Here is a 16,985-nt window from a genome sequence, read left to right on the forward strand (position 1 = left end):
TAAGGATGTTTAAAGCATGACAGAAGCTCTACCACCACCAGGTACAGGACACAACAAAACCCAAAAAATAACTCTGCATATTGAGTATCTTTCTATAGTATGACAATTGTTGAGGTGAAGTTATATTTAACATAAGTTTACTCATGGTGATACGTCAATCAAAGTCACTTGTATCATGAATATATTTCAACATTTACTACGGTAATCAAAAGTGCCTCATCTGACTGTGGTACGCCAGCTGGTGCTTGAATTCAGCCTAAATATTAACCATCAAAAAAACATTTCCTTCATGCTCTGTTCCTGTTGTCTCTGATGACCCCTTTTTTGATCACTTCCTCATGCTAAAACTGTCATATTTTAACACGCACAATATTATCGATTTGAGGTAACCGCCATCAGCAGATTTTTAAAAGTTTGAGTCTCTTAAGACAAAACAGCACAACTGCCCAATGCCCTACCAAGTTATCTCTCTTTCCCTTACTTAGCATAAACAATCATATACAAAGAGCATTATTGAATTAGCAATAAAAAAACAAAGCCGTAAGTATTTCTTTACCAAAACATGAGTGCCAAACCATACATGCATCACGGCCAGCTGAGCATTTCACATTTCTTGCGAGCATTATGTTAAGAGAATTATATTTTTCCCGACTCATAATTAGATCACCCATCGACACAAAATTTCATTCCATAGCATGACAATAATGTTGGCACAGCAGAATTTTCAACCCACTTCAATGCAATAGTGTAGTCCTTAACAGTAGAACTGCCACGGCGGTCATTTTGACTGCTGTCGACACTTTCAACAGTTGCCAATTAAGTGTAAACACGACTAAAAGCAAGTCATTTTAAGACTTTTCCTAACTTTATGAAAGGAAAATACTGGAAATTTTTGGCGGAAAAACTACTATTTTCTCTCTGCAAACTACTGAAAGCCAAAAAGAATACTCCGAGAAATGAATCAACACTTACTCTGATTACTTAGGAATGTAGGAAGGGCAATGAGGGTGCAGCAGGAAAAATTGGATACAATATATATATATGCTTGATATATTCCTATGATATACAAGTCTTGAGAGAAATCAGTGGGTTAATGAGGGAAATTACATCATAAGTGAATGTCATTATAAATTTAATTTCATATTTGATAAAATAATATTCAACCAGGCATTTACAAAGGTAAAAATTTAGAATACAAACAATTCTACGACTACTTTCCAAGAGGAAAATAATCTGCAATCAAATTCAAGGCATAGAGTAATGATTTCAAAGAGTAAATATAAAGAGTATAGCATCATTGCCAAAAATGTTCTGAAGTATCATTATTTCCGGATTACTCTTTCAGTTCAAAGGCACACACAACAGTAAAAACTGAAGTTAATTCTATAAACTTCATTCAACTCCATGATTGAAAGATAGCTTCAATTAAACCCTCTAAAGGTAGAGAAAATGAGAAGAACTAGGCCAAAACGAGGCATGACATTTCCTAGCTTGAAACACACTGAGAAAAATATTGAAACCAATTACATGATTCCAATATTGAATTATAAACTCATTTAAAAGCATTACTTTCATGACCTAAGTACCAAAATTAATAATTTTATTCACTGGAGCATAACATCAAACATCTGCAAGGAAAAAATGCAAATGAAAACAATGCAATAAGTTGTACAAAATCAAAAAAAACACATTTTCTAACACAATATGAAGCATGGATAAATTATCCTGACATAGTGATCAATAATACTGAAATTTAAATATTTTCACAATGTTTTCTCCCAGTGATACCTTGAAATTCTACCAGTGATGACTTTCGAGGACAATTCATGCAAAACATCAGACTCCACCCTCCATCAAGGTTTTAAGTGGGGTCGTCATTATTGCCACAAGAGCTTTTGCACTTCATCTCCTTCAGTTGTTGCTATTTTGCTGCTATACTACCAAGAAAGAAAACTTCCTCAGGTAAACAGCAAAAATAGCATACTTTAACTTCAGCAAGACTTCTTCTCCACACTTATTCCAGAGGATTTGGTTATGAACATAGTTGTAAAGACCTGAAAAAAATCCATCATGTGATAAGCTTACCAGAGATATTCTAAGGAAATGACATTTCATAGCAAAGAAAATGGTATTGTATTTATGTTGCTCTTATCTTTCCATGTATCTATTGGATTAGAAGTACAAATTAGTATGATGGGTTGGTGCCACTGTTTTGCTGGTTTTAACTCCCATTTGGTTCTCACTCACAAATCAAGCGTTTCATTTTCATTGAACAACTTTTAAAACCATCAATAAGTTTCTTGGGTTATTATATGAGAGCCTAAAATACCACATCAAGTTATGCCACAAGAGATTAGATCCAGAACATTACTATTTAAATTTGTAAATTGTGCTCAAGAGAACTTTTCAAATTGGCTCTTGAACAAATTACTTCAGCACAGTTTCTTTTTGCTAATGAATCTGGTCCTGATCTTGAAACGAAGGTCTATATATGGTTGAAACAAGAATTGACCTGACTCATTCCCAATTCCAAGTATTCACCAGTAACTACTTCAAGTGCAGATGAGCCTTGACAATTATTTGACTCACCATTCCTTTATCTACCTATGACTTCCCTGGACTGTCTCCCAAATCAATCACCTGTCCCTTTCCTACAGCCTTCATTTCCCCTTCCCCACCTCAACAGGTACCATATTTCTCAACAGGATCAACAGTTTCCACAAAATTATTGTGAGTTCAATCCACTGACTTAAACGTCAAAATTTCTGAGCAAGGCATAAACCATAAAAATAAACCAAAATATGAACGTAACATAACAAGTACTTGCACATGGATAGCAATAACTGAAAGTTATTAACTTATAATTGCTTCTACTTCACAAAACAAATGAACCATCAGCGAATAAAGCAAATAAAAAACAAATTACCTCCGCACATGTTGGATGAATGCCTACTAAATTGTCAAAGTCAGACTTGGTAGCTCCAAGCTTCAGGGCAAGAGCGAATCCTTGAGTGATTTCACCTGCATTTGGTCCCAGGACATGAAAGCCAATAACTTTCTCCTGAAAAATAAAATCATTAAAGGTACTATTGAAGCACAGTTTCATGGCAACCAAAATTTTCCCTTCTTTCCAGGAGCAAAAGTGATTTCTCAACTATGATACTGGTAAAATAATTAAAGATGACAGGATTCTAAAGTTTCAGGGATTCCCAACAGAGTAGGCCTTCCATAAGTTTGAGATGGAAAAGGGGGTAAAATTTTTCGTAAACATTACTGCAGGAAATTCATTTTTTATTCCAAAATTCAGCATTGAAATTAAATTTCATTTGTTGCTCACTACACCTTAGATTGGTGATAACTGGTTAAAGCATGAAAATCCATCTTCAAATGACTTTGCATGACCAAATGCTTCTTAAATCTTCTCTTCTCTTACATGCAAGGCATATAGATGATACTGATTTTTTGGGTAAAAAAGTGATACTTTTCTAGAAAAGTAGGCGACATTAAACAAGGACACACTGATTAGAATTAATAATGCATACATATTTGAAAAAATAACAAATCCAAGTGAGAAAAGGAAGGGGGATGATCCACCAGGGCTGATGGGTGTGTGGAAGCCCCCCTACCCAAGATGTTTGCTCAGACAATCATCTTGGCCCCTACAGTGTGCTCATTTGACAACACTATTCAGGGAGGCCAAGAACAGGCTAGGTAGGTGCCTGCCCCTGTGCTCAGTGAGAGTTTTGAGGGAAGAATTCTCACTTGCTTACTTTCCTGGGGAAAATTAAGTGCATTCCAGGGGAGTGAGTGCTCCAGCCATGGAATTTTACCTTGAGTGTGACTGCTATGTAGATGCTCAATTTGAGCACAGTCATTTTTTTGGAGAAATCGCTTTGACTGCAACATACCCGAGCACTTTTCACTCATCGGGGAAAGTTCAAAGGAAGTTATGCCTGGCTCCGCATGACACAAGACTAGAACTACATTAATTCATAACAGCCAAAAATTACTAGGGGAGCTGATGGATGGATAAAATAACCTCAGCATAAATTTGTAAAATGGAATCTGTTGTTTTCACACACTTAAGGACATTTACATCAAAGATAAACATTATTCTTAACAGTCCTGTAAATGTGTGCGAAGAATTTTCAATTCAAAATCCTCCCCATACAGGAAATAGCCTTTCCTGCTCAATGCGTCATTGATAAGCTTTGATTAAAGTATTAAACATACTATAATAAAACCAAAGAGTAAACATGGTTTGAACTTGATAGTGATTCTCAAATTACTCTTAATAAGGACTTATAGTTTCTGCAAACAGAAGTTTATAAAAATAAATTTAAGGTTATTACACGTCAAATTAAAAGGCCACAAAAAAATATCAACATACCCCAGCACTTTTAAGGCATATTAGTTTCCCATAGCTCTTATTCTCATCTCTCTCAGGAAGTGTGTACTCCAACGGCTGGTAATGAGTATGATACACCTCAATATCATCAGCACCATATGTTGCTATGGCATCTTCCTCTGAGTATCCAACAGACCCATATTCAAGAGGAGTAAAAACTGTGGTTGGAACCATTTTGTAGTCCATCGGCTCATTTGATTTACCATAAAGCCTCTGCAAGAACAAATGTTCAACAATACAAAATTCTACTACATTGTAATCATGACAACTGAATAGCTCAATCAACTAGAACTGCATCATACCACAACAAAGAATTAGAGAGGTACAAATAGAGTCGAAAAGATCAAAATTACTCACTCGTGCAAGAAAGCGACCCGCTTGGATGGCCACAGGAGTAAGCTCTGGGGTACCATCCAATACATCTCCAATGGCAAAAATATTTGGTACATTTGTCCTCTCAAGTTTATCACCAATATTTTACCATTCCTAAAAAACAGAATGACTGTATTAATATAGCATTCTTCACACAGCAAGACTAGGTAATTACTAGAGATCAGAGAAATTTGCAAGACACGATATCGCGAAATCTATTAAAGCCTAAGCCTTCATTGCTTCATGCTGCTGACGTTCATTCGATCTACCTCATTATGATTCCAAGGGCAATTGGCTTGTTTTGTCTGTTGCATATTGAATTGGCATAATATTGCGAACTGCAGTGATGTCTCCGCCGAAATTTGCCATTAAATTAATCACGACCTCTCTCTTCACTTCACATTTATCAATTCTGAAACTATTGGAAATGTCTAGAATGACGCGCTTTCTCTCCTGAAGAATTACATATTCTGAATCAATAAAAAACTGAAAGAAATTCAACGCAGCCACAAAAGAGCGTAAAGCTCACAAACTCAGCACGGATCAATTACAAGCAGTAATTCTGGTGACTCACTGTGACACAGTAAACAGCATTATTGGATAAGTTGTAGCAGGAAAAACTTAAGTGTGGGTCTAACTTAATTTTGCAGACTTAAACACGGCCACTGGCTGGGAACGGAAGGCCGCTTTCAGACTAGACAACTTTCCGCCGGCCACCATTCAAGGCACGTGCCGGTGACCATGGCTGCCATCGACAGGGCCGTGCCATCAACAGCATGATTCGTCTCCTTAGAAGACAACAAAGACCTATTGTTGTTTGAAAGCATGAAGCACTAGCAGTTTATGGATGAGAAGGAAGGAACAGAAACGATTGGAGGAGAGGGGGGTGCTAATTATTAGTAGACGGATCTTGGGATATTCGGTGCTCTACTGAGCTTCAATGCAAAAAAAATCATTTGAACACACCCCCGGTTCAAGTTTATTTGTGTGTGCTTCTTTATCGGCCTTTCTTAACCGATTTGCAATAGCGGTAATCAATACTATGCGATTTAGTTGAACCTGTCTTCCCTCAGCACCTAGGTGAGGGCTATCAAAAGGGAGCCCACAACATGGAAAATTTTGGTCAAAATGTAAGTTATACATTACGTATGGTTATACCATAGCTACCCACTACTCTGTTTGAAAACACTGTCACGATTGGTCGTGATTCGTGCTTGGACTGTTTTTGATCATGGCTACAGCTTTATACATCAAATGAAGGAAAGGAATTTTAAAATGCCGAAAACCTAGTGTTACGGCTCATACCAGGGCGAGTGATTTCGGCTCAGGAGGATTTTATGTGAAGGACAAAGTAAAGGCTTGAATCTGAAGGACGGATGACACTTTGTTAAAGCAAATCAATTACGATACACAAACGTTCGAACAGGGCCGGAATCACCCAAGTTACGCTATAGGCACCTCTCCATTGAGCGCCCCTCCTCACTTGGGCCTACCCCTCCCTGACTTCTATGATAAGGAGTAGCCACTCGCCCTGACAGAAGGCACCCCTTGGACAGCGACGCCCCTAGGCACGTGCCTATTTTGCCTTGAAGTAAATCCGGCCCTGCATGCGAAATAAAGGAGATCTGCAAAATGACAGCTATCATTTGAACAGACAGTTACCCAGTCAAAGAAAGTGAAGGAGGTGAAAGAGGAGTTTGTTGTCCCTACTATTGAAGCATTTTTAAATGCTGGAATTAGGGTAAAGAAACTTTAAAATCCAACAATTTGGGAAAGGGTCTCGAAGTACAGTTGAATGGTAGAGGGGATTTGCCATCTGCAAATCGTATTTGCCAAGAATACATTATGATTACAAGGAAAAAGAAGCAGGAAGAGCTTAAATATAGTGATACGAGCGTGCTCCCCCGCTCCCAGCGGGCTTCCCCCACTCTTTTCAATGCAGGTGCACAGAGGGATAGGCGCGTTTCTAATTTTAAAATGTAGAAAAAAAAAGCAGGGTCTTATGTACAAATTGAGGTCCGAGGACCTCTTTAAACGCAACATTGGAAGTAATTACACTATCCTCTGTTAAACGCACATAATGACTCATGCTTACGTATTAACAGGAGACTTGAAAGTGGAGTCAGCCCCATTTTGATAAAAGATATTAAAAGAATGCGAGATATTGTTGCAAATGAACAAATGTATCAGTTTGTGTGCCGTTAATGTCAGGAATATTTAACGGTTTTTGTTTTTTTTTTGCTTTATTTTAAATTATTTATAAACCAATATTAGGAAACAGTAGCAATATTTAGGAAGTAAGATATGTCGTTGCATGCTCTCTGATAAATTCTGTGCATTTTGGTACCTCATTTGCAGAGTTTGGTTGCGTATCAGTTGAGAAAAAGGTATCTATAAAGTAGAAATAATATAGAAGATTGGTCTAAATTACCGTATTTCTCCAAATATAGTCCCCCCCCCCCCCTAATTGTGAGGCTTAAGTTTCGGAGAAAGTTAAAAAAATGCGTTTGAATATAGTCCCCCCTTTACTTTTACCAAGGGCATTTTTGGAAAAAAAGGGGGGACTATATTCAGACATATACGGTAATACAATGAAACTGAAAACACATTTTAGTACTATTTGGTCAATTTTTGCTCTACTCTTCCTCACAAAGACAATCAATTCAAGTATTCACTGTGCACCTTTTCTTGCTCACTCTATAATATTAACGCTTAAACCATTGATATATGTACCTTGAATCATTTTTTTCATTTGGTTTTATCAGATATTTTGTACTGCTGCAATTGTATTTAATGTTATGTAAAATGCTTATAAAAGTATAAGCAATTGCGAAATGTCCACAAAAAAATAACAGAACACCAAGAAATGTGAAAAAATTTTATCATTACAATAACACTATCAAGATTTTTTATATCACCAAAATCACATAGTTGTGAAACAAATTCTAGCAAAAAATAAAACCACTTTCATGGATCTCTAGTAATTACACATCAAAAAATGTGATGTTAAGAGTTTTTTTTTAAATTTCCATGCAAAAAATGCAACAAAAAGCTCTCTCCCTTATTTCCAAGAATCTTAAAATTATTACTCATTCCATGAATGCTACCATTTAATAGCAACAAGGCAAAAGTAAGACTAAACACCCTACATACATACATAAAGGATTACCTACTTTTCATTCAAATTCACTCCTATTTCTTGAAGGCCAATATTTTTTGTACATGGACTCCTTCCAGTAGCAAACATTACTGTGTTGAAGGTTTGTTCTTCCTCTCTTCCATCCTCAAACTTGTATGTCACCTACAGAGAATAAATAGCATGAATATATTCTTCTAACTATCATCAATGCAGATAATTGACGCAATCAAACTCTTACTGCGAGCTCCCCAGGGCTTCCAGTACACTTCTCTGTAATTTTGGTTGGGACAGCTGGCCTTATGAACTTCACTCCATGAGTTTCCATGTGGCTACCTATCATTTCAGCCATCTGGCGATCAAAGCCTCTCAAAAGGATTGAGCGAACCTGTAAAAATTATCAACAGTAATTCCTCAAAACACATGAAGAAGTAGGTGATATGTTATTATCACATTCTTTCTCTTAAATTTTATACCTTGGACTTAAAGAAATGACATTAAATTTAAAAGTAAAGTAAAAGAACATGCCACTAAATATGTAAAGCCAAGGAAATGGAAAAGTCCATCATTAACCCTTTCACTGCTGTGGACGTACCTAGTACGTCCGCATGGCAGACTGCTGTGGACGTACTTTTTCTTCCTACCTGCCATGCGGTCAGCACTTTCGCTGAAGCACTTCGAAGGGTCGCTAATCCACGACCCTATCCTCGACCAGCTCACCCACGCAGGACTGTCTCCTCGACCCTACGAGCAGGCAGCCTACCTCCTGAAAAGTGACCGCTCTGACTGCAATTTGAAATTCAATCACTCAATACGATCATCAAAAACTTATTGTTTTCATCGCACTCCTGCCAATCATGCAATCAAGTACGTCTTTGAACCGTGTTTCTGCGATGAAAAAAAAACGGTTTTGTTAACTTTGCTAAAATGGCCATTTTTCCGGTTGTCCGCAGCCACGTTTCTAGAAAGTTAACAAAATCGTTATTTTTCATCGTAGAAACACAGTTCAAAGACGTACTTGATTGCATGATTGGCAGGAGTGCGATGAAAACAATAAGTTTTTGATGATCGTATTGAGTGATTGATTTTCAAATTGCAGTCAGAGTGGTCCCTTTTCGGGAGGTAGGGTCGAAGAGACGGTCCTGCGTGGGTGAGATCGTCAAGGATAGGGCTGCGGATTAGCGACCCTTCGGAGGGTGTACCACACCCATCCTGGAAGTACCTGCTCCATGGGCCCACGAAACGCATTTTAACATTTTCGCCGCATGTGAAGAGTAGGTTTTCGGAGATTGAACAGCAGTGAAAGGGTTATAAACATGGGCAAATATGAGGTGGAAATTTTTGAGTAAAGATAAATCTATTTCTACCCCTTTCACGATAAATGGGAGAAAGGATATGCCAATTTACCCTGGTATTGACAACCCAATTATCTAAAAAATAGATAGGAAATCAGTACCTTCTCATGAAATATATCTTCAATTAAAATATATTCCCTCAATATATTCTAATAGAAAATACACCATTACCACCCCAGATTTCTGAATTTATCCATACATTACATGGTAAAATATGGTTTGCACACAGTATGGGGAAATGGACAAATATGTCCTGAGTGACCTGGAGTATGGGACATCTTCCAGAAATTTAAGCAAAAGGAATTCCAAAGGATACTGATGGAATATGAGGGGGTGCATTACTGACTGAGTGGAGTCATTGCTTCCAAAGATAGCAAGGGAAGCAAGCTGATCTTGATGCTGCATTTGCAGAACTCAGAGAAAAATTCCATTGCACTACATGGTGTTAAATACCTGGAGCACATGGTACAGTGGAACCTCAATCTATCGTTTTTCAGAAGGGTGGACGAAAAAAACAATGAATGCGGGAAAACAATCAATGCAGGAATGTTTGGCTAGGTTGCTTATGTCACACGCAGGTTTTCGGGGAGTAATTGTGATATTCATGAAGGAATTCAAACAAGATTTTAGCTGATTACAGGAATATTTGTACTTCATTGAAACACTTAGGTCATATTGTTGATTCAACTAATATCTCTTTTAAATATCCTAAAGGAACACACCACCAAGCTAAAAAATGTTTGCACTCCATTCGGCATTTGCACTGCTATTATGGATTTCTGTCTGATGTAAAAATACTAATCCATCAAATGCCATTCCAAGTACACGTTTTTACAAGAGCAATGTGCATGTTATGCCTAAAACAACCACTTTCGCCGCCACAGTGATTGGTTTTGAGATGGATCACAAAGGCCAAAAATAGTCCAATACATATTTGAAATGTTACTTTCTAATAAATATATGTACTTATGATATAATTAAGGCAATGTATAGAGCATGCACAATGTTCCGTTAATCGTCAGCGGCATGCCCACCTTATCCTCGCTTCATCCCACTTCTTGTTTTCACCAGGTAGCTTGCTCTACCCTTACCCATGCCGTCATGTGCTATAGGACAACCCAAGACTTTCTGGAATATTCACGTCCTTCTAGCCCGGATTCTTTTCTTCATCTTCAATTATTTTCCGTCCATCTTTTTAAGATCTCCCTTGTTTCTTCGGGAGAGCCATGGTCCAAAGAAGAATAAAAATAAAACTAATAAAAATGAAACCTGTCTTTAATAAACCCGACCGTCTGAAACTGGGAACTTGGAAGCAAGTAGGCTGAAAAAGTTCAGTGGGCGAGAATGGGAGAGGCAAGAAACACGTTTCTATTTTTCTCGTGTAACTTTATATTTTCTTCCAAAGCTTAAGTATTCGAAATACAATCCCTGCATGAGCTAAGACGTTTTGTTCGATTTTGGAGAAGAGGAAAGGGTCATTCCATGTCAGTTCATCCAGGCATGACATTTAGGTTACTTAGAAGTAACCTCTTTTGCTTGTGGACATTTCTGGACACACTCACCTTATCTTTCATTCCTGGCATAAGGCATGAATACTCGTTATTTTGGTAAAATGACTGAACTAAGTCCACTGCAGTTTGTTCTATGTTTTTGCCCCTCCTTGGATCTGGTATAGCTATGATGCCTTTCATTCCTAGAATTCCCTAGCATGCCAAATTGTATATTCACTAACATTAATTTCGGTGGCTACTTTTTTCCTACTCCATGAAGTCGGAGCTAGTGTTAATAGCCGAATTATCTCTCCCTGACTGCCTTCCGTCACCAGTTTTTCTTTTAGTAACCCAACTAGCACATTCATATCACTCGCTTTATCAAGAACTTCTGAATCATGCTCTGGAAGGAAATCTTTATCCAGTACTTTGAAAACCTTTTTGTTCAAAGTAGAATAGTATTAATGACGTAAAACACAATCGTGAAGTTTTTTGTCAATACAAAATGGAGAAAGTTAACTTGTATTGACATGCATCCTGTATTTTGATGTGTTTTATACAGCAACAATCAAGTTTTCCCCAGCAATGATGGGTAAGTGCTATGAATTCCTTAAAATATTCTATTTCAAAAATATATTTTTCTTATCGGGAGAAAAACAACCTGCACATAAAAAATATATTAATTTTTTTAACGTATTATTTACTAGATTCATGTTGTAAATATTTGCTTAGATATAGAAAACAGTTAACACAAGCATTTCATCACACTTGAAGGAGGACTGAACACTGACTGCCAGAGTCGTGAAAAGGGATTTTTTTTTTGCATAAATTTTTTTTAACGACAAAGCAAGCAAAAAGCCATGAATTTTATTTTTACAGGTGGTGGGTCATACCTTAAGGAATATCAGAAAAATTAATTTAGCTTGATTCAGATATTGCCTCAGGTCAAAATTTGATGTTTTATAGAACCATGTTTTTGACGCAAAATTTTCTAAAATCTTATGAAACACATGAGTTTAGAGAATTTCCAATATTCCTTAGGATATTTTTCAATTAGTTTTTGGCATCCTCATGACTTCTATAGTAAACCTGCAAAATTTCATAAGAATCGGATGAAAACTATGGCTGAGACAAATTATTGCCCTCTGGAGGTACAAGTGCCTCTGGAGACCGCATTCATTGAAAAACTGCAGTTTCACCCAAACTTCAAATGGTTGTGGAAAAAAAACTATTATAGATAGCCAAGAAATATTTTACACTGTTTCATTCCTGCATGGAAGATGAAAATTGGCAAGTTTCATCAAAATCCAAGTCGGTGGGTGTCATGCCTGGATGAACTGACATGGAATGACCCGAAAGCGTCAGAGGGGGGAGGCAAGTGCTGAATGGAAGGGGATAGTGAATTTTGGGATATACGCTAATGTTACTGAGCTTCTCCCTATGCTAGTTACATCTCCTGGGGAAAATTCAAACTATGTGCCTGCCGTTATTAGCCATAAATGACTCACTGTATATACATTTCATCTCATTTTCGTCAAATGATGGATGCAGGAAAATTATACTTCGGGACCGCAATCTTCAAACCATCAATGCGGGACAACAATACTTCGGGGAACAATGGATGCAGGAAAAAATTACATTGTCCGTATGAAACTTTATTTGGGACCAGGAATGGTGAACGATGAATGCGGGTACGATAGATCAGGGTTCCACTGTATTGGCTTGAGCCCATTTCACATGGACGTGGACATTCTCCACTACACATATGGGGAGTGATCACCACTTTTCACATTGGCTCAGACAAAAACCATCCACATCCAACCAATTGTGTTCAGCCTGCCACGGCAGAAGAGCATCATACAGACATGCACAATTTAAGTAATTGCTGTGCACCAGGAAATGAAAAATTGGAATAAAAATACCCATCAAACAAGGTTCCTTATTTATAACGTGATCTCACCTACCTCTTTACCTAACGATCATGGTATTGGTATTTAAAATGCAAGACATCACATACGTTGGCCCTTCTCTCCACTTCAATAAATGGTGAAAAGCACTCACAGTTATCTCCAAGTTCACACTTATTCTACTGATGAATTTGCTTGGCCTGCATCAGCCACCCCATTCAAGTGCACGCACAAACATGTCACTACAGCTTGGACACACAAATGATCAGCTGCTTGTAGGAGCCAAGCAGATGACTCCTCTATGTATGGATGGTCCGCACTCATGTGTAAGCTTTCACTTATGCCAATGGAACCTAGCCCACACTCGTTGCATGGACTACCTGTGTTCATAGGTAATTGGCCAAAGGGAACCAGGATCGATCAGAAAAGAGCTGCGCCCACCCTCCCATCCTGGCTGACCAGAAAAAAGGGAGACTTATGAGCTCCCCCACCATATTTCAATGGGTTAGAGTTAAGTGAAAAGACGAAGTTTTTGTGCTATGACATATGTAATACAAGTATTTTTAATGGTAAACTTATATTTCACTATACAAATTGTTTCAATTGTGTCTGTAACTGTCCAGTCATTGATAGAGTGAATGATATGAAATACTTGGGAGTAATTCTGGATAGTAATCTACGCTGGGATAAACACTTACTTACTGTAAACAAATGCCTTAGAAGTACCTTGTCCAAATTTTATTACCTACGAAACTAATGTCCTCTTCAAGTTAAAAAAAACCATTTATCATGCTCTTGTTCATTCCAAACTTTCTTATGGTATAATCTGCTGGGGCAGTGCATACATGAGCACATTTGAGTGTGCACTCGTTTTGCAAAAAAAATAATTACGGTAATACTGTCTAAAAATTACTACGAGCACTCATTTCTTTTGTTTGTGGCCCTAAATTTGTTGCCGCTAAGGCATTTGTATTTATTCAAAGTGCTTAAATTGTTTTTGGCCAGAAGTGGAAATATGCAGAGTGTAAGTGACAAATATAAATATAACTTAAGGAATGTGTCATTTATTATGTCATATTATTATTATACGTCATGACAATAGATTCTGTAGTCTGGCTCGAAAGTTAGAAAACCTGCACTCAGCGAGACCAGACGTGAAAGAGAACCCCAGACTTTGAAGGAGTTTCCCTGAATTAAAACACTGTCTTGTACTATGGAGTATATGGTAGTAATGGCAGATATTGATTTAAATCACCTTATTTTTACAGTAAAACCCTTGCATAAAAAAACCTCTAAGGTAAAATTTCACAAAAATCTCAATAAAATGAAGTAATAGCCTCAGTCCCTACCTTACATAATGCATGAAGAAATACCTCATGTGATGGACATCTAAAATCATAAAACCTCCTTAATTAATATTAATAAGTCTGCATTTGGGCTCCATTTAAGAAAGCAATTTCTCTGCCGTGAAAATTTTCACTAGTCATTGGAAAACTAGTCAGTTATTCTTGAGGTATTAGCCTTACTTCAACAATGAAGGACCTAATTTCATGGAAAACCCTCAAGTCACTTTGTGAATATAGAAGTTTAGGAATAGAAAACAAATTGTAAAGGACATGCAATAAAACAAGATATTCAGCTTACCATTACAGTGACATCGAAACCAAAACCAGCGAGAAAACCCGCACACTCCAGCACAACATACGATGCCCCAACAACTAGAGTTTTCCCAGGACTATGGCGTGGGTAAAATATATCATCAGATGTTATACCATACTCTTTGGCTCCAGGAATGTCCGGGTAATTGGGTCTGCCTCCAACAGCAATCAAGATATTATCTGCAGTTATTTCCTCTACTTTATTGTCCCTACCAACAAGCTAAAAATAAAAAAATAAAGGATATGCATCACCAATACCATAAATCAGGTCAAATAATATAATTAATATAATTTGTGTATGTTTGACAATGAAACTGAAAAAGCACAGGACTCGATGTGAATGGATAAACATAGAGAAATGGTCTAATGGCAACTTTTACAATCCAAAGATCACGCGGGTGACTTGAAGACATATGTATTACAACGCACACAGGGGATTGTCATGATAGACAAAAATGAGTGACATGGCAGCTATCCATGGTATGGAGCCCATTGATATTTTAAACAGTAAAACCTCTGCCTTGCAAACTTCCACAAAGAGAAGAACTCTGATGAACGAACAAATGCAATTAGTCCCACTAAATTCCTATATGAGTACATTGCTAAACACCCCCAATGAAAGAACTCCTGCTTTATAAAAACTCTGATTAACAAAATAAAAATTTGGCCCTGTCTCACGAAATTTACCTCTTAGAATAAGTGACTCAAAAAGTTGGTAAATATTCGTGCATTTGCAAATCAAATGGCGAGGGTGTGAGGTACATTTGGGGGACATCTATTGGCTGCAAACTGTGCTGGCGCAGGGTTTTCCGCCCCTCCTATGGTGCTGTCATCGGGCAACTCTCGCCGGCCGAACTGTATGCAAGGAATTGAGGAGTACAGTTATCCTGCAGAATGCAACACTGCATGACAATGTGCGCTAACTCACGACTGTGAAGAATTGATCTAGCTGGGTGTGCGACGCTTCCGGAGCCGAACTATTAAAACTTCGCATATTGCATATCCACCGATGCTTATTCGTGGAACTCCGTAATCAAGTTCATTAAGTAACTGCCAGGACCGGGACTGAGGTGATTAATAATGGTTGTTTTACTATAGATTGGATAGGGCTTTTCGTTGGGATCAACGAATTGCTTCGTAATAACATTGCTCGTATTGACAATAGAACACTGTATACATTAGCTTACTTTCATACTTTGAAACAAAAAGCTTTTACAATAAACACACAAAACCAATAGCTTAACTTACATCGTAGAGTCCAAGAAGGAACCCCAAATTTCGTAAAACCGATTAGGAATTTTTAAAGCCCCACCTTTTCCAGGCCAAAGACCCAAAGAATTGCATACCATTAAAAAATTTCCCAGATGCCATTGACAATATTACCAGACTCTTCTCTGACCCATTCTGACCAGTACCAACACCTTTTATGGAACCAGAATTCCAATGGTTAAGATTATGGATTAGCAATGAGTCAAATTAGTAACTGTGGATTAACCCTTAGGCCTCGGGTACGATACGAGCGGCGGGTGGTGAGCGGCAAGCGGCGCCGCTCTGATATCGGGCCTCATTTAGTTGCGTGTAAATCCATTGAAGGTGGGTACGATATGTTTGAGCGGAGAGAGACTGTGAGCGGCGCCGCCCAGTGCCGCTCATGGTTCCAAGTCCAGACCGATTTCTTTTCCACTGCCGCTCAGTAGATTCATCCTTCAGTGTAGTTGAAAATGTAAGCGGAGAAACATCAAAGTAGTGAGAATACGGCCAAACAAAGGAAGACTGAAGTTAGAAAAGGTGAGAAACATGAGCGGTGCCACTCGTATTGTAGCCACCTCTGCCGCTCACGTGCCGCTCAGGTTGCCGCTCGCCGCTCATATCGTACCAGAGGCCTTGGCCTCGGTTACGATACGAGCGGCGGGCGGCGAGCGGCAAGCGGCAACCTGAACGGCACGTGAGCGGCAGTAGTGGCTACAATACGAGCGGCAATTTTCTAACCGCTCTACAGTGGGCGGAAATCGAAAAAAGCCGGGCAAAATTACAATTTGACTTATTATATAGTTATAAACTTGAAACTTCGCAGGCATACTCAAAAATGATTGAAATTTATGGATCTATACTTTATTTGACAAAGATTCCTCCCTTTACTGAGATAGAGATGCTCAAACGTGAGAAAATTTCCATAAAATCGCCCGTCTTCAATTTTCTCTGAAAATCTTCTAAAGTAAGTAGATTGTGAAATTATCGGTGTTTTCTTGCGGAATAAAAAACCACATAATCTGTTGGCATGGTATCTTTTCTTTAATTTTCCGTAATCTAAAAAATCCTGTGATAGTTGTTGTTTCATGTTATACCCTCCGATGTAAAAGGCCTTGTGAGCTGTTTTCGGGGCGATGGAAATAAATAAATAAATGGAAATAAGAATATTATGGATTAATTCTTGCCGTGCAGTTACAAAAAAGGCGGATACTGTTTTTCGACAAAGTTTTATATTTAGGTAGAGTTTAAAATGGGTTTACGGCAAAGTCACGCGGAGTAATTTATATGAGAGTATTCTTTGAAGATTTCTTGAGGTGATTTGCAGTTATCTGTGAAATAAGTTTGCGACGCCGGAAATTACATTGATTTTTCGATCGCGCGGCAAGGTTCGTCTCTGCACGTCGGGAGT

The 16,985-nt window shown here is 38.0% G+C and overlaps 1 pseudogene; it reads right to left on the reverse strand.

The window, feature by feature from the left end:
* Positions 1-1,785: 1,785 nt before the first annotated feature.
* Positions 1,786-16,985, reverse strand: part of LOC124171110 — a 55,597-nt pseudogene continuing 40,397 nt past the window's right edge.

The sequence above is a fragment of the Ischnura elegans genome, chromosome X (assembly GCF_921293095.1).
Source record: "Ischnura elegans chromosome X, ioIscEleg1.1, whole genome shotgun sequence".
In the NCBI taxonomy this organism is placed as follows: Eukaryota; Metazoa; Arthropoda; class Insecta; order Odonata; family Coenagrionidae; genus Ischnura; species Ischnura elegans.